Genomic DNA, 20244 nt, shown 5'->3' with positions numbered 1-20244 from the left:
TAAGTACCAGACCGAAGGAGGGGTTCGGCGGCGGCGCTCTTCGACATGCTCGTTTTGCAGCTAAGTTGTTGAGCCAGGCGCCATAGTGCAACTTGCTGCCACCTGTAATGAATTTCTTGAATTTCTTCTATGCGGTCTTCGGCGAGCTCCTCCCATTTACGTAATCAATACTAAATGCGTTCATATCACGCTTGAAGCAATCTGTAAAGCGCAAAGCAAGTCTTCCAGGGGCCTCTTGGCATGTGACTTCTCATTAACAAGGAACCCCTTGATTGCGAGGTCGCAAAAGGCCGATTATGTGTTTACAGTATTCGACGCCCCACAAATGTTCTACCATGCAACTACAATACTGGCTGCTAATGGCAACAGGGGGCGGGACTGGAAGCGTCTAACTGTAAGCACTGCATGAGGCTACGGAGAGTAGTTCAACCGCTTAGTCAACGATTAACTCACTGCAGTGTTAGAGCACTAATGGTGTTGACAGAAAGCAGAGCAATAGCAAACACTGTATTATACCTTACAATAACAGTTGCCAAGCTGGCATTTCGTCAGCAAGGAACCCAAAAGTCTCCCAGAGCGAGAAGGAAGTCCCAGATGAAATATTAGAGTTTCTGCGAGATGAGTTAGTGAAATGTGTGGTGTTGTATATGCTTGACTGTGCAGACAATATGCATGAGGTGTATGATGACGATACGTGCTTAACGAGTGAATGTGATTTGAAACAGGTGTCAAGCCACGTAGTTCATTGTCATTGCCGGACAGGGAGCCACAAATATCGTCTCCAATAAACCGCAGCACAGGACAGTCGTTGCCCTTGGAGCAGGCACTAAACATAATTACGTACATGGAAGATCATCCGCAGCATAGTAAAAAAAAAAAAAAATGTGGACGGATTTCAAGTAAGTCCGCAGCAATATGGCCGTGCAGTGTATAAGAAAAACTACGAGTATTCAGGAGAAGACTCTTGTTACAAAAACTGATATTTGCACGTTTTGAAGATGCTCCATACAGTTTACAGAATTTGCATAACAGTGGCCTACTACGTTATGCGTATCAAACTGCGCGCGACATAGATTACAGTGATTTCAAGGGAAGCAGTGGATGGTAGCATAACTTCAGACAGTGCTACGGAATTGGAACACTTAAGATAACGAAATTTCAAACAAAGCGCGAACTTGACGTTGAACAGAAAACTGCGGAATCGATCCGAAAATTTGTTGATGAGATAAACAAACTCTACCCATCGTTCAGTACGGAATTTGTTTTCAGCTCCGACCAGTCGGGACCTGAAGAGGAAATAAATATGAAAGGAATCCGGGAGATTAGGGGTACCAAGAAAGGTGTGTCAAGATCAACGAACATCAGCGCCGTAATGCATTCCTGTACAATTATGCCGACTGTCAATCTGGATGGTAAACTGGCTGGAAAAGTATTTATTTTGTTGCGATAACTTGGAGGTGCTCTGCACCTTACGATTCATTCTGGTCTGCGTGATCTTGCAAGGGCAGTAAGGAGTGGCAAAATGATCGTGATGGAACTATAGCTATGGTATGTGTACTTGTTTTTGGCCAATAGCTGATCAATATAATATGCTTCTGCTTGATTCCTGGTCTGCGAAAATAAAAATTATACTCCTTTAGAGCGAACGATCTCTCTCGAAACCATTGGACAAATTCAGCCTCTGGATATTCATCTTTCCGGGCTTATAAAAAATTTTATCTCACTATCTGCGCATAAGCCTTACACGATAGGCGGTTTCACGATAAGCTCCACGACGGACTGTTTCACATTCGGTTGCGTACCATTATATTCTATCAGTTCTCATCGCCCACTTACGCATTCTTTAAGAGTGGATTCCTAACTGAACGTCCTGCACGGTTTGCAATTCCCAAGGAGACTGCCTTCGACCTTGATGGTGCGAACCTTTGTGATCACTGTGGCGCGCCTTTTTCATTCGGTGTTCATGCGCAAGTTAATGGTTTATTCTGAATATTTATTAAATGTCGACGATGTCCATTTTGTGAAGTGTAATACATCAATCCCACAGAAGGTTGATCTCTATATCTCCCGGACATTCTTTATCTGTCACCCTCCTTATGCTCATTGTGAGTAATTAGCAGCTAACATTTTTTTCTTTCATGATTTTATCACAACACTTTCAAATGAGCCTTACTAAAGACAACGTGCGACGACGCAGACGAGGGATGCCTTGTACATAGTGTACATGGGGAAGATGGGAGCGGACCATAAGATGTAAGTGTCCTAGCAACCTGCGACGACGTTTCTTGTCAGTGGCAGTGATCTCGGTAGATTGTCGGTCTGATAATCGCTGGAAAAGACAGATGAGTAATTGTGCTAATGTTACGTTCCGATCTGGATATTTTGTAGCATACAGGACATGGGGTCAACGGCTGCTTCCATTTGCTGGACCATAACAGAAAATCATTTCCGATGCGATATAATAGGCTTACAATACACTAGTAAATGCAAAGGTAAAACATCAATTAAAACCATTGCACAACCTTTTCTGAATACGAATTACTTCCATTAGAGCTAGTGCAGGCGCTGCACTTACCCAGAACAGTCAAAACGGCTTACAGTAACGACTCTTAAAACTAACATGCTGTATCCACGAACAATAATAGAGGAATGTGTTATCATTTCCTTACTCCATTCTGCAGGTCCGTCGTAATAGAAAAGAGCTTGCAGCAGAAGAGAAGTAGTTCACCGTAGCGACGATGAACAAGTACTCATCACTTTTGAGGTATGCATTTTAAAGCCTTTATTTATTGGAAATTTTTCCTGATTTGGCCCATACTTCCACCTCTGGAAACATGAAATACTTTTTTTTTTACACTCTACACGAGTATATCTGATCTTGTTACAATCCTTCGAGTTATCCATCGAGATTCCTGCAATCGACATTCTCATTTGTTGGAGTCGTTAACTGAGCTAGCTCGTCTGATCTCATACTGGTTTCTGCTTGTGATCTCAAGTCCAGCTTTTTTATCTCTAAGATTTTTCGAAATTATTCTGCGAATAAAATGCCATAACATCAAACGGAATACTGGTTTAGAACACAGAATGAAAATGACTATGTATAATAAAGTTCAAACGAAATAATAAATAAACCAAATGAATACCTTCACAAATAACACCATGTGCATACTCTTTATCCTAAATGTACTGCTGATTATAATACAGTCTGTGTGCGAATTTATTGTTCCATTGAATTATTTTGATTTGTACGAGCGGTAACTCTTTGCATAAACAAAACATGGGAGCCCGCATCTCGTGGTCGTGTGGTAGCGTTCTCGCTTCCCACGCCCGGGTTCCCGGGTTCGATTCCCGGCGGGGTCAGGGATTTTCTCTGCCTCGTGATGGCTGGGTGTTGTGTGCTGTCCTTAGGTTAGTTAGGTTTAAGTAGTTCTAAGTTCTAGGGGACTGATGACCATAGATGTTAAGTCCCATAGTGCTCAGAGCCAAAACATGGGAGATGGAGTTCGTGTGATTGTACTCCCGAAATTTAATGAAACAGTTAATAATGTAGAAAAAATATTTTGCTCAGTTTAAAAAGGTATGGGCAATTGTTAGCGGTTGTCGAAATACGTTGAGACTGTCACTTATATACCAGTCGGATTTTGTGGCTCTTTAGGTGCTGAAATTAATGTTGATTATTTATGAATAATCATTCACAATTTGTTCGTTTGCTTTTCTTTTTATGAAATATACATAATTTCTCATTCCTGAATTTCCTTCACTTCGTCAACAGTCATTAGCTTCCAGTTCCATTTCCAAAGAGGGCAAGTGCTGACAGGTAGGTGAATAATACTGAACCGTCAGTTTAATAAGTCATGATGCATATATACGTCTGAAGCGACAAAAAAAAAAAAAAATGAAAAAAAAAAAAAATGGAATTCGAGCCCGGATCTTCTGCTCACTAGGCAGATGCGCTAATCACTACGGCAGTGGTATTGCACAACTGGACGGACTTCTCTAGCAAGCCTCCCTCCTCAATTCAAATTCCTATTCACGCCGGGGCCGACTTGGTATTCCCCCTAAATTCGAAGAGCGTTGCGTTGAAGAGCTCTCCAAGTGTGTTGGGACAGCACCTCAACATCGAACGAAACGTGAGATCCTGCCTGAAACCCAGGCACAAGTGGTTCAATCAAGTGAAACTACGTGGTTCCAGAGAGCTTTTCGATTCTCAAACGTCTATGACTGAGCCGGAGACCCACACTCGACTCTCGGACTTGGTATAAATTTTCATTCATCGTCTCAGTCTGCATATTTACGTCATAGATGTCTGAGACTTGATAAGGTCTCTGGAAACATGTCCTCGTAGTTTCAGCAAAGAAATCATGGTTGCAAAATATTGACACCAATTAATTACAGAACAATGGGAAAACTGGTAGAGGACAAGCTTGGAAAGGATCACTTTGGGTTACGGAGGAATGATGGATCACACGAGGTAATACTGATCCTAGCTTTTCAGAGTATTCACACATGGTTGGCGCCGGTGGTGACACCTACAACGTGCTGACATGAGGAAAGTTTCCAACCTATTTCTCATACACAAACAGCAGTTCACCGGAGTTGCCTGGTGAAACGTTGTTGTGATGCCTCGTGTAAGGGGGAGAAATGCGTACCATCACGTTTCCGACTTTGATAAAGGTCGGATTGTAGCCTGTCGCAACATTGCTGCTCGCGTTGGTCGAAATCCAATGACTGTTAGCAGAATATGGAATCGGTGGGTTCAGGAGGGTAATACGGAACGCCGTGATGGATCCCAACGGCCTCGTATCGCTAGCAGTTGAGATGACAGGCATCTTATCCGCATGGCTGTAACGGATTGTGCAGCCACGTCTCGATCCCTGAGTCAACAGATGGGGACGTTTGCAAGACAACAACCATCTGCACGAACAGTTCGACGACGTTTGCAGCAGCATGAACTATCTGGCGTATCACGCGGCTTGATGGTACGGGGTGCCAATGGTTACACTTCTCGGTCACCTCTTGTTCGCATTGATGGCACTTTGAACAGTGGACGTTGCGTTTCAGACTTGTTACGACCCGTGGGTCTACCCTTCATTCGATCCCTGCGAAACACTACATTTTAGCAGGATAATGCAAGACCGCATGTTGCAGGTCCTGTACGGGCCTTTCTGGATACAGAAAATGTTCGACTGCTGCCATGGCCACCATATTCTCCAGATCTATCACCAATTGAAAACGTCTGGTCGATGGTGGCCGAGAAACTGCCTCGCCACAAAACGCCAGTCACTACTCTTGATGAACTGTGGTATCGTGTTGAAGGTGCATGGGCAGCTGTATCTGTACACGCCATCCAAGCTCTGTTTGACTCAATGCCCAAGCGTATCAAGACCGTTATTACGGGCAGAGGTGGTTGTTCTGGGTATTGATTTCTCAGGATCTATACACCCAAACTGCTTGAAAGGCCAGTAGTGTACATTTATAGCTGTTTTAGATTTAGAGAAAGCATCAGATAGTGTGGGCACTATTCGAAATTTTGTAGGTAGCAGGTATGAAATACAGGGACCGAAAGGTTATTCACGACTTGTGCAGAAACCAGACTGCAGTTAAAAAGTGGAAGGACAAGACAGGGAAGCCACAGCTGAGAAGGAAGTGAGAAAGTGTTTTATGATATCCCCGATATAATTTGTACATCGGCAAGCAGTAAAAGAAGCTAAGAACAAATTTGGAGCGGAATTAAAATTCAGGGAGAAGAAATAAAAAGCTTTAAGGTGTGACGGTGGCACTGTAATTCTGTCCGAGACAACAAAGGACTTGGGAGACCAGTCAATTTTGGATTACACAAGAGCCAAAGAAACAGATACACATGTCTAGTATCGTGTAGGGCCCCTCCGCGAGCGCGCAGAAGTTCCGCAACACGACGTGGCATGGACTCGACTAATGTCTGAAGTAGTGCTGGAGGGAATTGACGCCGTGGATCCTGCAAGGCTGTCCATAAATCCATAAGAGTTCCAGGGGGTGGAGATCTCTTCTGAACAGCACGGTGAAAAGCATCCCAGTATGCTCAGTAATGTTCATGTGTGCGGAGCTTGGTGGCCAGCGGAAATATTTAAACTCAGAAGAGTGTTCCTGGATCCACTCTGTAGCAATTCTGGTGGTATGGGGTGACGCATTGCCCTGCTCGAATTGCCCAAGTCCGTCGGAAAGCACAATAGACATGACTGGATGCAGTTGATCAGACAAAATGCTTTCGTACGGGTCACCTGTTGGAGTCTTATCTAAACGTATCAGAGTCCCATTTCATTCCAACTGCACTAGTCACACACCATTACAGAGCCTCCACCAGCTTGGATAGTCTCCTGGTGACCTGCAGGGTCCAAGGAGTCATGAGGTTGTCTCCATATCCGTACACGTCCATCCGCTCGACACAATTTGAAACGAGACTCGTCCGGCCAGGCAACATGTTTTCAGTCATCAACAGTCCAGTTTCGGTGTTGATGAATCCAGGCGAGTGGTAAAAGTTCGTGTCCTGCAGTCATCTAGGGTACACGGGTGAGCCTTCGACTTCGAAAGCCCATCCATGAAGCTGACACTTGTTGATGGTCCAGCATTGAAATCTGCAGCAATTTGCGGAAGAGTTGCTCTTCTGTCAAGTTGAACGATTTTCTTCAGTCGTCATTGATCCCGTTCTTGCAGGATCGTTTTCCGGCCGCAGCGAAGCCGGAGATTTGATGTTTTAGCGGATTCCTGATTTTCTCGGTACAATCTTGAAATGATCGTACGGGAAAAGCCCCACTTCATCGTTACTCCGGAGATGCTGTGTCCCATAGCTCGTGCGCCGACTATAACACCAGGTTCAGACTCATTACAATCTTGGTAACTTGCCACTGTAGCAGCAGTGACCAATCTAACAACTGCGCCAGACACTTGTTGTCTTGTATAGGTGCTGCCGACCGCAGCGCCGTATTCTCCCTGTTTACATATCTCGGTATTTGAATATGCATGCCTACACCAGTTTTTTTGCCACTTCATTGTATGTTGAATCTTGAAAAGAAGGTGTAAGACCAACACCGTCAAAAGCAAAACAAGGGCAATGGGGTGTAGTCGAATGAAACCAGGTGATGCTGAAGGAATTACATTGAGAAAGTAATAGATGAGCTTTGCTGTTTTGGCAGCAAAGTAACAGGCAATGGTCAAAGTAAAGAGGATACAAGATGGTGACTGGGAGCAGGAGGTATGCATTCCTGAAAAAGAGAAATTCAGGAAATTTAAGTGTTAGGAAGTCGTTTAGAAGGTTTTTGTCCTAAGTGTCGCCTTGTATGGAAGCATAGGCAGAGCAGGCAATAATGCGGTGCTATAAAAGAATGGTGAAGACTAGATGGGTAGAATGAATAGCAAATGAGAAGGTACTGATTTCAATTGGTAAAAAAGGAATGTATGGTATAACTAAGACTAAAAGAAGGGATCGGTTGATACGACGCATTCTGAGTAAACAAGGAACAGTTAATCTGATAATGTAGGGAAGTGAGGGGAGTACAAATTGTGGAGAGAGACCAAGAGATTAATATAGTAAGCAGATGCAGAGGACGTATTTAGTGGTAATTATGCAGTAATGAAGAGGCTTGCATAGAACAGACTAACATGGAGAACTGCATCAAACCAGTCTTCGGACTGTAGACCTCGACAGTAACAACTGTTATTTACATGCACTTGATTATAGCTGTAGCAACCAAACATATGAGAAAAATGACATACATCATATACATTTTACCTAATTTTATGAAACACGATTAATTGGTCTTCGAGATCTGAATAAATTTTATTACGCTGAACATGTTAGAACTATAAGTTATGTTTACTTTCAAGTAAATAGAAACTTTGAAACATTCTCCTAATTAATTGAACTGAACAATCATTGTTCATTATCTTTTCATTTAGGAGCTCATTTGGCCGTTGATACGAGGTAGAACTGTAGCGGATGGACTCCTGCTCAGGTCAGTACATTTTGTTACCAGATAGCGCAAGGCGACAGCGGATGCGAGGGGCGCAATATTTGTTCAAAGAAGATGGGCGCGTAGATGGTGTATGCAGTGTTTATAAGGCTCAGAAGTGTCGTTTACCGAATGATTACCGACGTATCCAGCTGATTACTGTAGCCTAGATGCTCATGATAACAATTTCAGTCGCAAGGGTTGATATGGATTCAAACTAAATGTGCCTTCGAGCCTTACCCTAAAGTAAAAACGTCACTCTTGTTTCCTCTCGCAACTACATAAGACTGAAAACTGGCCATATCTTGTACACGACTGGCGATTAAAATTGCTACACCAAGAAGAAATGCAGATGATAAACGGGTATTCATTGGACAAATATATTATACTAGAACTGACATTTGATTACATTTTCACGCAGTTTGGGTGCATAGATCCTGAGAAATCAGTACCCAGAACAACCACCTCAGGCAGTAATAACGGCCTTGATACGCCTGGGCATTAAGTCAAATAGAGCTTGGATGGTGTGTACAGGTAGAGCTGCCCATGCACCTTCAACACGATACCACAGTTCATCAAGAGCAGTGACTGGCGTTTTGTGACGAGCCAGTTGCTCGGCCACCATTGACCAGACGTTTTCAGTTGGTGTGAGATCTGGAGAATGTGCTGGCCAGGGCAGCAGTCGAACATTTTCTGTATCCAGAAAGGCCCGTACAGGACCTGCAACATGCGGTCGTGCATTATTCTGCTGAAATGTAGGGTTTCGCAGGGGTCGAATGAAGGGTAGACCCACGGGTCGTAACACGTCTGAAATGTAACGTCCACTGTTCAAAGCGCCGTCAGTGCGAACAAGAGGTGACCGAGACGTGTAACCAATGGCACCCCGCCAATGGCACCCCGTACCATCAAGCCGGGTGATACGCCAGTATGGCGATGAAGAATACACGCTTCCAATGTGCGTTCATCGCGATGTCGCCAAACACGGATGCCACCATCATGATGCTGTAAACAGAACCTGGATTAATCCGAAAAAATGACGTTTTGCCATTCGTGCAGCCAGGTTTGTCGTTGAGTACACCATCGCAGGCGCTCCTGTCTGTGATGCAGCGTCAAGAGTAACCGCAGCCACGGTCTCCGAGCTGATAGTCCATGCTGCTGCAAACGTCGTCGAACTGTTCGTGCAGATGGTTGTCTTGCAAACGTCCCCATCTGTTGACTCAGGGATCGAGACGTGGCTGCACGATCCGTTAGAGCCATGCGTATAAGATGCCTGTCATCTCGACTGCTAGTGATACGAGGCCGTTGTTATCCAGCACGGCGTTCCGTATTACCCTCCTGAACCCACCGATTCCATATTCTGCTAAGAGTCATTGGATCTCGACGAACGCGAGCAGCAATGTCGCGATACGATAAACCACAATCGCGATAGGCTACAATCCGACCTTTATCAAAGTCGGAAACGTGATGGTACGCATTTCTCCTCCTTACACGAGGCATCACAACAACGTTTCACCAGGCAACTCCGGTCAACTGCTGTTTGTGTATGAGAAATCGGTTGGAAACTTTCCTCATGTCAGCACGTTGTAGGTGTCGCCACCGGTGCCAGCCTTGTGTGAATGCTCTGAAAAGCTAATCATTTGCATATCACAGCATGTTCTTCCTGTCAGTTAAATTTCGCGTCTATAGCACGTCATCTTCGTGGTGTAGTAATTTTAATGGCCAGTAGTGTATTTTATTGAACTGCTAGTGATTTCTGATTTCCCATTCGAATTATTTGTAAAAATGCGGCACGCGTGCATTTCGCTCCCCCATGAATCGCTAAAGATGTCCACTTGAGAGCTGTGTGTAGTGAGTGGTGTGATGGTTCTTCCGGCAGCACCACCTTCAAGGAGTGTGTGTACTCCAGGTTGGCGCCTTCGTTCTGTGCACACTCAAGCGCCACTCTCTTGCATAGAGTAATTTTTTTTTTGTAAAGGGCTGGATCAGCCTTGTACGTGTAGCAAGATTTTCCCTCCCACTCCACCTAGTCCCGTTGTAGTATCTTATTACATCTTCTTCTTCTTCTTCTTCTTGCGCATTTGTCCAGCAATTTCGCATGGTCGGCATGGTTACTGTCGGATTTGGCATGGTTAATTTGAGAGGTGGCCGGATGCTCTTCCTGTCGCCACCTCTTTGAGGACAACACAAACACCCAGTCCCTGAGCGGACAAAGTCTCCCACGCAGCCGGGAATCGAACCCGCGCTCCTTGGCACGACCGCCCGTCGCACTGACCACTCAGCCTTTTTCTATTTTTTTGCCGGAAACAGGGTATGTAAACAAAATATTTTTATTGGTACAAGCATAAAGACAACAGAAATGCCACCCTTCCGGCGAAATTAACACGAGACATTACACTCGAACAAAGCGAGCAGATTTTTTATTAACAAGGTGTAGGAAGAAAGTATTAACAATAATAAGTGATGTAAGCTAGGAGGTGTGAAGCAATAGATAGTAGAATTCGGGGAATAACCAGCGTGTTCGGGTATAGTGAATAATAGAAAGGAGGAAAGGAGGCGCGAGTCCATGCGCCTACTCCACTGTGGGTTACGATATAGAAAGTAGCGCGGAGAGTCACAGATGTCAGCAGTGGGGGGGGGGGGGGGGGTGTTTTCGTTTTCGGCGTGTGGCACCATCCAGCTGAGCGGGGGTTACGCAAAGCCCGCGTGTAGGTAATTGGCGAAGAAGGCGCGGTAGAGCTGTCAGTGCTCAACTTTACTGTGGGCAATTTGTAAGCACTGCTAGAAGTCACGGCGTGATGTATCGCCATCGTTATAGATGTATGATCGTCCACCCCTTGACCCATACAGTCGCATGAATTTTGGTGGCAGGGAAATAAGTATCCTCAGGATGGATAAAAGTCTACGGGTCAATCGAATCCGGCGGAACGCGGAAGTAACAGGCAACGAACTGTCGGCCAAGTTTGCAGACGTCACTGGTGGCACCACAATTCGGTTGGTGGACATCGTCATCCATGAGACGGCAAATGGAAGAAAGCGGAGAGTCCGCTAGTGCGATGGCGTGAAGACGTTGCTTTGTGGCGAATTTTCCACATGTGACGTGGTACCATGTTGCCCGGACGTTGGAGGGAAGGAAAGGCTGGTGGATATGACGCCAAACCGTGGGCCACCGCTTGGATGTTTGTCTGAATTCGATGTTGTTGCATGAAATGTAACGAAACAGTGGGGTGTAAAAATCTTTAGGTCGAGGAGAACGTGTGGTCCGTATGTGTGTGTGAGCATAACTGAAGTCGACGATGAAATCAGAAACGTGCGCCGCCAGATGGTGCTTGATATGTCGGACTGATACTGGTGGCTTAATGGTCGCGGGCATAAGAATTTCCAGCAAGCAAGCTGCGCGTAAGGGAGGTGCCCCCCGTGCCCCCGTTCCACTTTTTTTTTTTTTTTTTTTCCCTTCAGTCTACTGACTGGTTTGATGCGACCCGCCACGAATTCCTTTCCTGTGCTAACCTCTTCATCTCAGAGTAGCACTTGCAACCTACGTCCTCAATTATTTGCTTCACGTATTCCAATCTCTGTCTTCCTCTACAGTTTTTGCCCTCTACAGCTCCCTTTAGTACCATGGAAGTTATTCCCTCATGTCTTAGCAGATGTCCTATCATCCTGTCCCTTCTCCTTATCAGTGTTTTCCACATATTCCTTTCCTCTCCGATTCTGCGTAGAACCTCCTCATTCCTTACCTTATCAGTCCACCTAACTTTCAACACTCGTCTACAGCACCACATCTCAAATGCTTCGATTCTCTTCTGTTCCGGTTTTCCCACAGTCCATGTTTCACTACCATACAATGCTGTACTCCAGACGTACATCCTCAGAAATTTCTTCCTCAAATTAAGGCCGGTATTTGATATTAGTAGACTTCTCTTGGCCAGAAATGCCTTTTTTGCCATAGCGAGTCTGCTTTTGATGTCCTCCTTGCTCCGTCCATCATTGGTTATTTTACTGCCTAGGTAGCAGAATTCCTTAACTTCGTTGACTTCGTGACCATCAATCCTGATGTTAAGTTTCTCGCTGTTCTCATTTCTACTACTTCTCATTACCTTCGTCTTTCTCCGATTTACTCTTAAACCATACTGTGTACTCATTAGACTGTTCATTCCGTTCAGCAGATCATTTAATTCTTCTTCACTTTCACTCAGGATAGCAATGTCATCAGCGAATCGTATAATTGAAATCCTTTCACCTTGTATTTTAATTCCACTCCTGAACCTTTCTTTTATTTCCATCATTGCTTCCTCGATGTACAGATTGAAGAGTAGCGGCGAAAGGCTACAGCCTTTCTTACACCCTTCTTAATACGAGCACTCTTATTATTCCCTCTTTGTTGTTGTACATATTGTATATGACCCGTCTCTCCTTATAGCTTACCCCTACTTTTTTCAGAATCTCGAACAGCTTGCACCATTTTATATTGTCGAACGCTTTTTCCAGGTCGACAAATCCTATGAAAGTGTCTTGATTTTTCTTTAGCCTTGCTTCCATTATTAGCTGTAACGTCAGAATTGCCTCTCTCGTCCCTTTACTTTTCCTAAAGCCAAACTGATCGTCACCTAGCGCATTCTCAATTTTCTTTTCCATTCTTCTGTATATTATTCCTGTAAGCAGCTTCGATGCATGAGCTGTTAAGCTGATTATGCGATAATTCTCGCACTTGTCAGCTCTTGCCGTCTTCGGAATTGTGTGGATGATGCTTTTCCGAAAGTCAGATGGTATATCGCCAGACTCATATATTCTACACACTAACGTGAATAGTCGTTTTGTTGCCACTTCCCCCAATGATTTTAGAAATTCTGATGGAATGTTATCTATCCCTTCTGCCTTATTTGACCGTAAGTCCTCCAAAGCTCTTTTAAATTCCGATTCTAATACTGGATCCCCTATCTCTTCTAAATCGACTTCTGTTTCTTCTTCTATCACATCAGACAAACCTTCCCCCTCATAGAGGCTTTCAATGTATTCTTTCCACCTATCTGCTCTCTCCTCTGCATTTAACAGTGGAATTCCCGTTGCACTCTTAATGTTACCACCATTGCTTTCAATGTGACCAAAGGTTGTTTTGACTTTCCTGTATGCTGAGTCTGTCCTTCCGACAATCATATCTTTTTCGATGTCTTCACATTTTTCCTGCAGCCATTTCGTCTTAGCTTCCCTGCACTTCCTATTTATTTCATTCCTCAGCGACTTGTATTTCTGTATACCTGATTTTCCCGGAACATGTTTGTACTTCCTCTTTTCATCAATCAACTGAAGCATTTCTTCTGTTACCCACGGTTTCTTCGCAGCTACCTTTTTTGTACCTATGTTTTCCTTCCCAACTTCTGTGATGGCCCTTTTTAGAGATGTCCATTCCTCTTCAACTGTACTGCCTACTGCGCTATTTCTTATTGCTGTATCTATAGCGTTAGAGAACTTCAAACGTATCTCGTCATTCCTTAGTACTTCCGTATCCCACTTCTTTGCGTATTGATTCTTCCTGACTAATGTCTTGAACTTCAGCCTACTCTTCATCACTACTATATTGTGGTCTGAGTCTATATCTGCTCCTGGGTACGCCTTACAATCCAGTATCTGATTTCGGAATCTCTGTCTGACCATGATGTAATCTAATTGAAATCTTCCCGTATCTCCCGGCCTTTTCCAAGTATACCTCCACCTCTTGTGATTCTTGAACAGGGTATTTGCTATTACTAGCTGAAACTTGTTACAGAACTCAATTAGTCTCTCTCCTCTTTCATTCCTTGTCCCAAGCCCATATTCTCCTGTAACCTTTTCTTCTACTCCTTCCCCTACAACTGCATTCCAGTCGCCCATGACTGTTAGATTTTCGTCCCCCTTTACATATTGCATTACCCTTTCAATATCCTCATACACTTTCTCTATCTGTTCATCTTCAGCTTACGACGTCGGCATGTATACCTGAACTATCGTTGTCGGTGTTGGTCTGCTGTCGATTCTGATTAGAACAACCCGGTCACTGAACTGTTCACAGTAACACACCCTCTGCCCTACCTTCCTATTCATAACGAATCCTACACCTGTTGTACCATTTTCTGCTGCTGTTAATATTACCCGATACTTATCTGACCAGAAATCCTTATCTTCCTTCCACTTCAATTCACTGACCCCTACTATATCTAGATTGAGCCATCGCATTTCCCTCTTCAGATTTTCTAGTTTCCCTACCACGTTCAAGCTTCTGACATTCCACGCCCCGACTCGTAGAACGTTATCCTTTCGTTGATTATTCAATCTTTTTCTCATGGTAACCTCCCCCTTGGCAGTCCCCTCCCGGAGTTCCGAATGGGGGACTATTCCGGAATCTTTTGCCAATGGAGAAATCATCATGACACTTCTTCAAATACAGGCCACATGTCCTGTGGATACACGTTACGTGTCTTTAATGCAGTGATTTTCGTTGCCTTCTGCATCCTCATGTCGTTGATCATTGCTGATTCTTCCGCCTTTAGGGGCAATTTCCCACCCCTAGGACAAGAGAGTGCCCTGAACCTCTATTCGCTCCTCCGCCCTCTTTACGTAGCGGACCTTAAAGAGCATACCGGCCGTAAGAAAGTATCCGAAAGCAGCATGGAGGCTGCGTCCAGCCTCCGATACGCTTAGTAACTACGGCAAGATCGATGTTGAAAGAACGCAAGGGAGTGAGATTTATTTTTGCAGTTATCGAGTTACAAAAAATCTGTGTGCGAATAATAATTTTTGTAATATGTTTTTCACAGCTAACAAGGTACAAAAAACTGTGAAAATAATAATATTTACAAATTTTCATATGTTTTCACAGTTAACAAGGCACACAGCATAAAAGATTCTGTGATCTGTGTTGCTTACACTGTACGCAATTCGAGCAAGCGCGATAGCGTGATATACAGGGTGAACCAGAACTCCACAGATCAATTTTCGAGGTTGTAGTATGGACCAAAAGAAGGAAAATAGTCCAGTAAACATAGGATATAAAGTGGATACCTTAAGAGCGACGTGCATTCTTTCATCTTCGGTACTGTGAAATCTATTGACTAAGGGCTCATAGCTCGAAAGGTATGCATTTTGGAGCCCGTGGACAATTTTGTTTTTTGGTTTCGTCAGTGGCAAGCAAAAAGCTTATAGTAGAAGAGGTTCCATAGTAATGAAGATGAACAAATGCTCGTAGCTATTAAGTTATGCACTTTAGAGCCGATGTTTACTTGACTTTTTATTCTTGTTTCCTTCCATATCTCTGAAAGTTAACCAGTTGAGTCCTCGTTCACTCTGTATATACTATGAGAGACAGTTCATACTATTACACACTCACTCACTCACTCACACACACACACACACACACACACACACACACACACACACACACACACACACGAGCGCGCGCGCGCGCGTGCGCGCTCACGCACAGCGTCGTACAACGTATACATCTATTCTCTGTTACCCTAATGAATAGTTTGAATACGTTAGGGTTTCAGCTCCACTATATCAAATGACCCGCGTATTCTCGTGACACAACAGTCCAATCCTCAGCTGTGCCACAATATGAACCACATTCCCTGTCGACTGAAAACTGACGTGATGCACCACATGCGGAGTAGGAACATCACCTGAACCGTCGCCATACAGAAACGCCAGATAATCTTCAACCATGAGTCCTTGGGGTCGCACGTAACATTGCCTGTCACTGTATATTTTGGATCATAGGCTCACAACCCCCCCCCCCCCCCCCCAATCAGCTATCCATTCGATCGTCTTTCATGAAGCCAATAACGCTAAAATCGCTGTCTTTGTGCCATAAGGCTTATCAGCTGCGTGTCCAGACATGTCGAATGAATCGAAGTGGCACCTTATCATTTCCCGTGGATCACAACACTTCATCCAAAAAACCAAGCTGTCATTATTCATATAAAGTCATTTTGAGTCTTCAAAATGAGTTTTAGGAAACTCGTAATGAAAACAGTACTCGTGGAGTTTTGATAGGTCTGTTACACTCATACTGATATAAACAGGTTTTCTTGAATGAATTGCAACCTTGGTCATCTTTATGTCCACAAATTCTTCATTGAAGATAGTAGCATGTTTAAAATTTGGCTTGGTGATCAACTGTCTTGCGCCACAGCGCCCTCTCAACGAATGGCTAGTTAAATATCACGATGTATCCTAATACTTTCCATTGTCTTACCAAAACGTGAGCTATACATTACTTTAAAAAGACCTTTAGCAAAAGCACGACTCACAACGATATTTTTTTCGATTTTTTTTCAATATACGTCTTCGACCCCAGACACTGGTTGAATGCAGTAACACGGATGACTCTACTCAGTTTATATTGCAACTTGAGACGCTGTTGGAAGTTTCAATAATGTATTATGTACCTTGTTTTTCCCCTAACGGTGTCACCAGTTTAGGAACGGATTGGTTGGGTTGTTTGGGGGAAGAGACCAAACAGCGAGGTAATCGGTCGCATTGGGTTAGGGAAAGACGGGGAAGGAAGTCGGCCGTGCCCTTTCAAAGGAACCATCCCGGCATTTGCCTGGAGCGATTTAGGGAAATCACGGAAAGCCTAAATCAGGATGGCCGGACGCGGGATTGAACCGTCGTCCTCTCGAATGCGAGTTCAGTGTGCTAACCACTGCGCCACCTTTCTCGGTTTGAGAAGGAACCGTTGGCAAAAAATGGTGGTTTGGACATAGTGTCAAATTGACCTGTGCATCTTTCAAACTATTAAGATGCGTCAAGTCCACCTCCAAAAGTATCCTACCCCAAAATCATCTGCCATAGCCAAAAGATTTAGTTCACCGGTTTCAGCATAAGTTCACCATCGAAACCATCCAATAAGTAGAAATTATTGCATGGCAGACTCTCACAAATTGTTAACATGCAAGTCCAGGATGTTGACGGATCTTCTGTTGTGTAACTCACCCACTGACATGTTATCTGACTTGGAAAAGTCCCTCACGAAACTCAGTAATCTCGAAACTACCGCATATCGATATCACTTAAATTCTTTTTGGCTCTCATTGAAACTGAAATTATGAATTCTGTGCTATCTCTCAAAATTTTGTGTTACGTGGCATTGATACATAACCGGTTTTTATTGGAATTTGCTAATGTTAGTGCACAAATATAGCAGCCAACTGCTTTCTCATTCAATGATTCAGTTCTTTGCATAAAAGAGGAATGTTGGTTGATAAAGCTCATCAACTTCCTCTGCAAATATTTGAAGCTCAGAGAGCAAGCATCTTGCAGGGCCTTTCCTATCATAAAATTTAATATGAACTTGTTCGCCTCGCTAGGCATCTCTACACATATTGGGTTCTGCTGTTCCGTTAGTTTCTCACTCCAATAAAACGTATTCAGGTACCGCAAACATACATTATGGGCTTTCACCTGAGAGGAAATAAGGTGGGACGTTGCTGATCCAGCAGTAAAGCTGCTTGGTCCCCTGAGAAATGAGCAACAGATCTTCATTGTCCTCGTGCTGATACGTGAATTACGAGAAGTGAAGGGGCCCAACGACTTCGTGGTCACCGTTGTTCTTGTGCATCTGCTCATCGTCAACGCGGTTATTAAGCTTGCATTTCCCCAGGTTCTAAGTGTGAATCCATACGTGGGGATTCTGCCTTTCAGATTTTGTGATGTCCTGGAGTTCAATGGGGAATTCAATATCATCATGTTTCCAATACTCACGAATATCTCGCATATAGTACGAGACACTAACCAAAATTTTCGGAATCTATTGCAGCTCGTGAACTCCAGCTAGGCCGGCGAAAGGCCGCCATTAAATGCCTCCTATATCCTCTGTGAGTCAGTGCCTCAGCAGGCTTTATGCTAGGTGATTGTGTTCAGTTTTTATGCGCTTGCTGCGCAACGAACAAGTACAACCGTGGATTTGGGGAATTCGTGTAAATTTCGCCCAACTATGGCCGGAAGGCAGTAATTAAGGGGCCACTTGGAACATTGGATGACAGGCGCGGGTGATGTTGATATTTTGCAAATTGCTCTGCGAGGCAGGTTTAAGACACCACTCGCAGACGGGAAGACACAGCCTGACGGGCACAGTATACAAATTTGAAGTAATCAGTGCAATGTAGGCCACCGACGTGCTATCAAGAATCCACACGTTGCAAGTACAACAGCGCTTAGCGACCTGTGTGTAGGGGCCTGAAGCTGGCTGAGGGAAGTTGACATTGTAATTATCAAAGAGCACTACACTTGTCCCCTACAGAGTAGCTACGCCAGAGGCGTAGGGGAAAGACGTATAAATAAGCGAGCCTGGAGGCTCACAGCGGACAGTCATGTCACCATTTTGTGCGCGTCTAGGACCAGAGAGAATGACGACTGTTTAAATTGCAAGCCAACCACGACTTCTCTTGGTGATGGATATCGACGGCCAACCGGCCCGCTGAAGCTACCTCCAACGTTCGCTCAAAGGACGCGTCATTGCTGTGGCGGGGCACGTCGCGCCTAGGAGCTGCAACGCCGCGAGGGGCAAGGGGGCTGCTAGCCAACGCTCTCTGAGTGACATCGTGCGGCGGAGTGCAAGCTGCCGTTCGCAAGGGCGGGGCCGGGACGCGAACTCGCGGCCTCCCGGGTGCAGAGCTGTCTGCGGCACTGAACGAGCTGCCCTGGGCGGACGGCCGGAGCTGCTAAGGCTCATTACAACGCCGGCTGTCGGCTGCTTCCCTTCGGCGCTTTTTTTAAGCGTGTCATTGACTTTATTACATTGAGGGTACACATCGGGCCTTCTGCTGAAATCGGCGATGGCGTAGCGCAGCGTGCATGGCCAGTCACGAATGCAGGAATGTGCAGCGTCGGCGCGCGGTCGCTCTGCTTTGCGGACGTGGCGCTCCTATTCACGACACGCCTAAGTGGCTGCCGCGTGCGTTAGCTACGCCCGGAACACAGCCGAATCCTCTCTCAAGTGCGACTCCTGGACTGCATGTAGAGCGCCGAAGAAGCAGCCAACCGCCGTCGTTGTAGTGAGCCTTAGCAGCTCCGGCCGTCCGCCCAGGGCAGCTCGTTCAGTGCCGCAGACAGCTCTGCACCCGGGAGGCCGCGAGTTCGCGTCCCGGCCCCGCCCTTGCGAACGGCAGCTTGCACTCCGCCGCACGATGTCACTCAGAGAGCGTTGGCTAGCAGCCCCCTTGCCCCTCGCGGCGTTGCAGCTCCTAGGCGCGACGTGCCCCGCCACAGCAATGACGCGTCCGTGCAGCGGAGGTTAGAGATAGCTTCAGCGGGCCGGTTGGCCATCGATATCCGTATTCGTGGTTGGCCTGCAACTTAAACAATCGTCGTTCTCTCCGGCTCTAGACGAGGACAAAATGGCGACACGACAGCTTGCTGTGAGCCTCCAGGCTCACTTAGCTATTCGTCTTTCCCGTACGCCTCTGACGTAGTTCCTCCGGAGGGGATATAAGTGGAGTGCTCTCTGATAAACAACGCCAGCTTTGCGCAGCCCGCTTCTGTCCCTACACACAATTCACTAGTCCCTGCTGTTAACTGCAACGTATGGGCTCTTCGTAGCACGTCATTGCCCAGTGCTGCCGTGATTACTTCAAATTTGTGTACAGTGGCCACCGGGCCCTCTTTCCCCGTCTGTGAGTGGTGTCGTAAATCTGCCACGCAGAGAAGTTTACAAAATATCAACATCGCCCGCGCTTGCCATCCGATGTCCCAATCGGTCCCCTAACTACTGCCTTCCAACCATAGCGGCGCGAAATTTACACGAATTCCCAAAATTCACGCCTGCACTTATTCGTGGCGCAGCACGCTTTTCCCCATTGTCGTGTGTCGAGTGTCTTGTGAAACTGATGGTGGTGGGTGTCTGGGAGCAACGTGTATGCATAAATTTTCTTTTCAGACTCGGGAAAACCGCCTAGTTGTAAACTTGCCTTATATAGCCCTGTCCAAGGGGGGTGGTGGAGTAAGAAACCCACACTCGCATGCAAGTCAGGGTCCAGGGCACAAGCATGCCATAAGCATGGTGGTGGCAGATATAGATGCATACAGCATACAGACGAGACTTTGTTTTAAACAATTATTGATTTGTCACCCAACTTAATACTACTTTAGCACATTTTGAAGCAAGCATTTGGGAAAAACACCTTAGATCACAATCAAACTTACGTCTGCTTCAAATGTTTTCAAGAGGGCAGAACATCGTTTGACTATGATCCCTATTCAGGAAAGTGACGCTGCTGTATGGAAT

Source organism: Schistocerca serialis, chromosome 2 (assembly GCF_023864345.2).
Source record: "Schistocerca serialis cubense isolate TAMUIC-IGC-003099 chromosome 2, iqSchSeri2.2, whole genome shotgun sequence".
Classification (NCBI taxonomy): Eukaryota; Metazoa; Arthropoda; class Insecta; order Orthoptera; family Acrididae; genus Schistocerca; species Schistocerca serialis.
The sequence above is the reverse complement of the archived record's forward strand: the minus strand, read 5'-3'. Positions refer to the sequence as shown.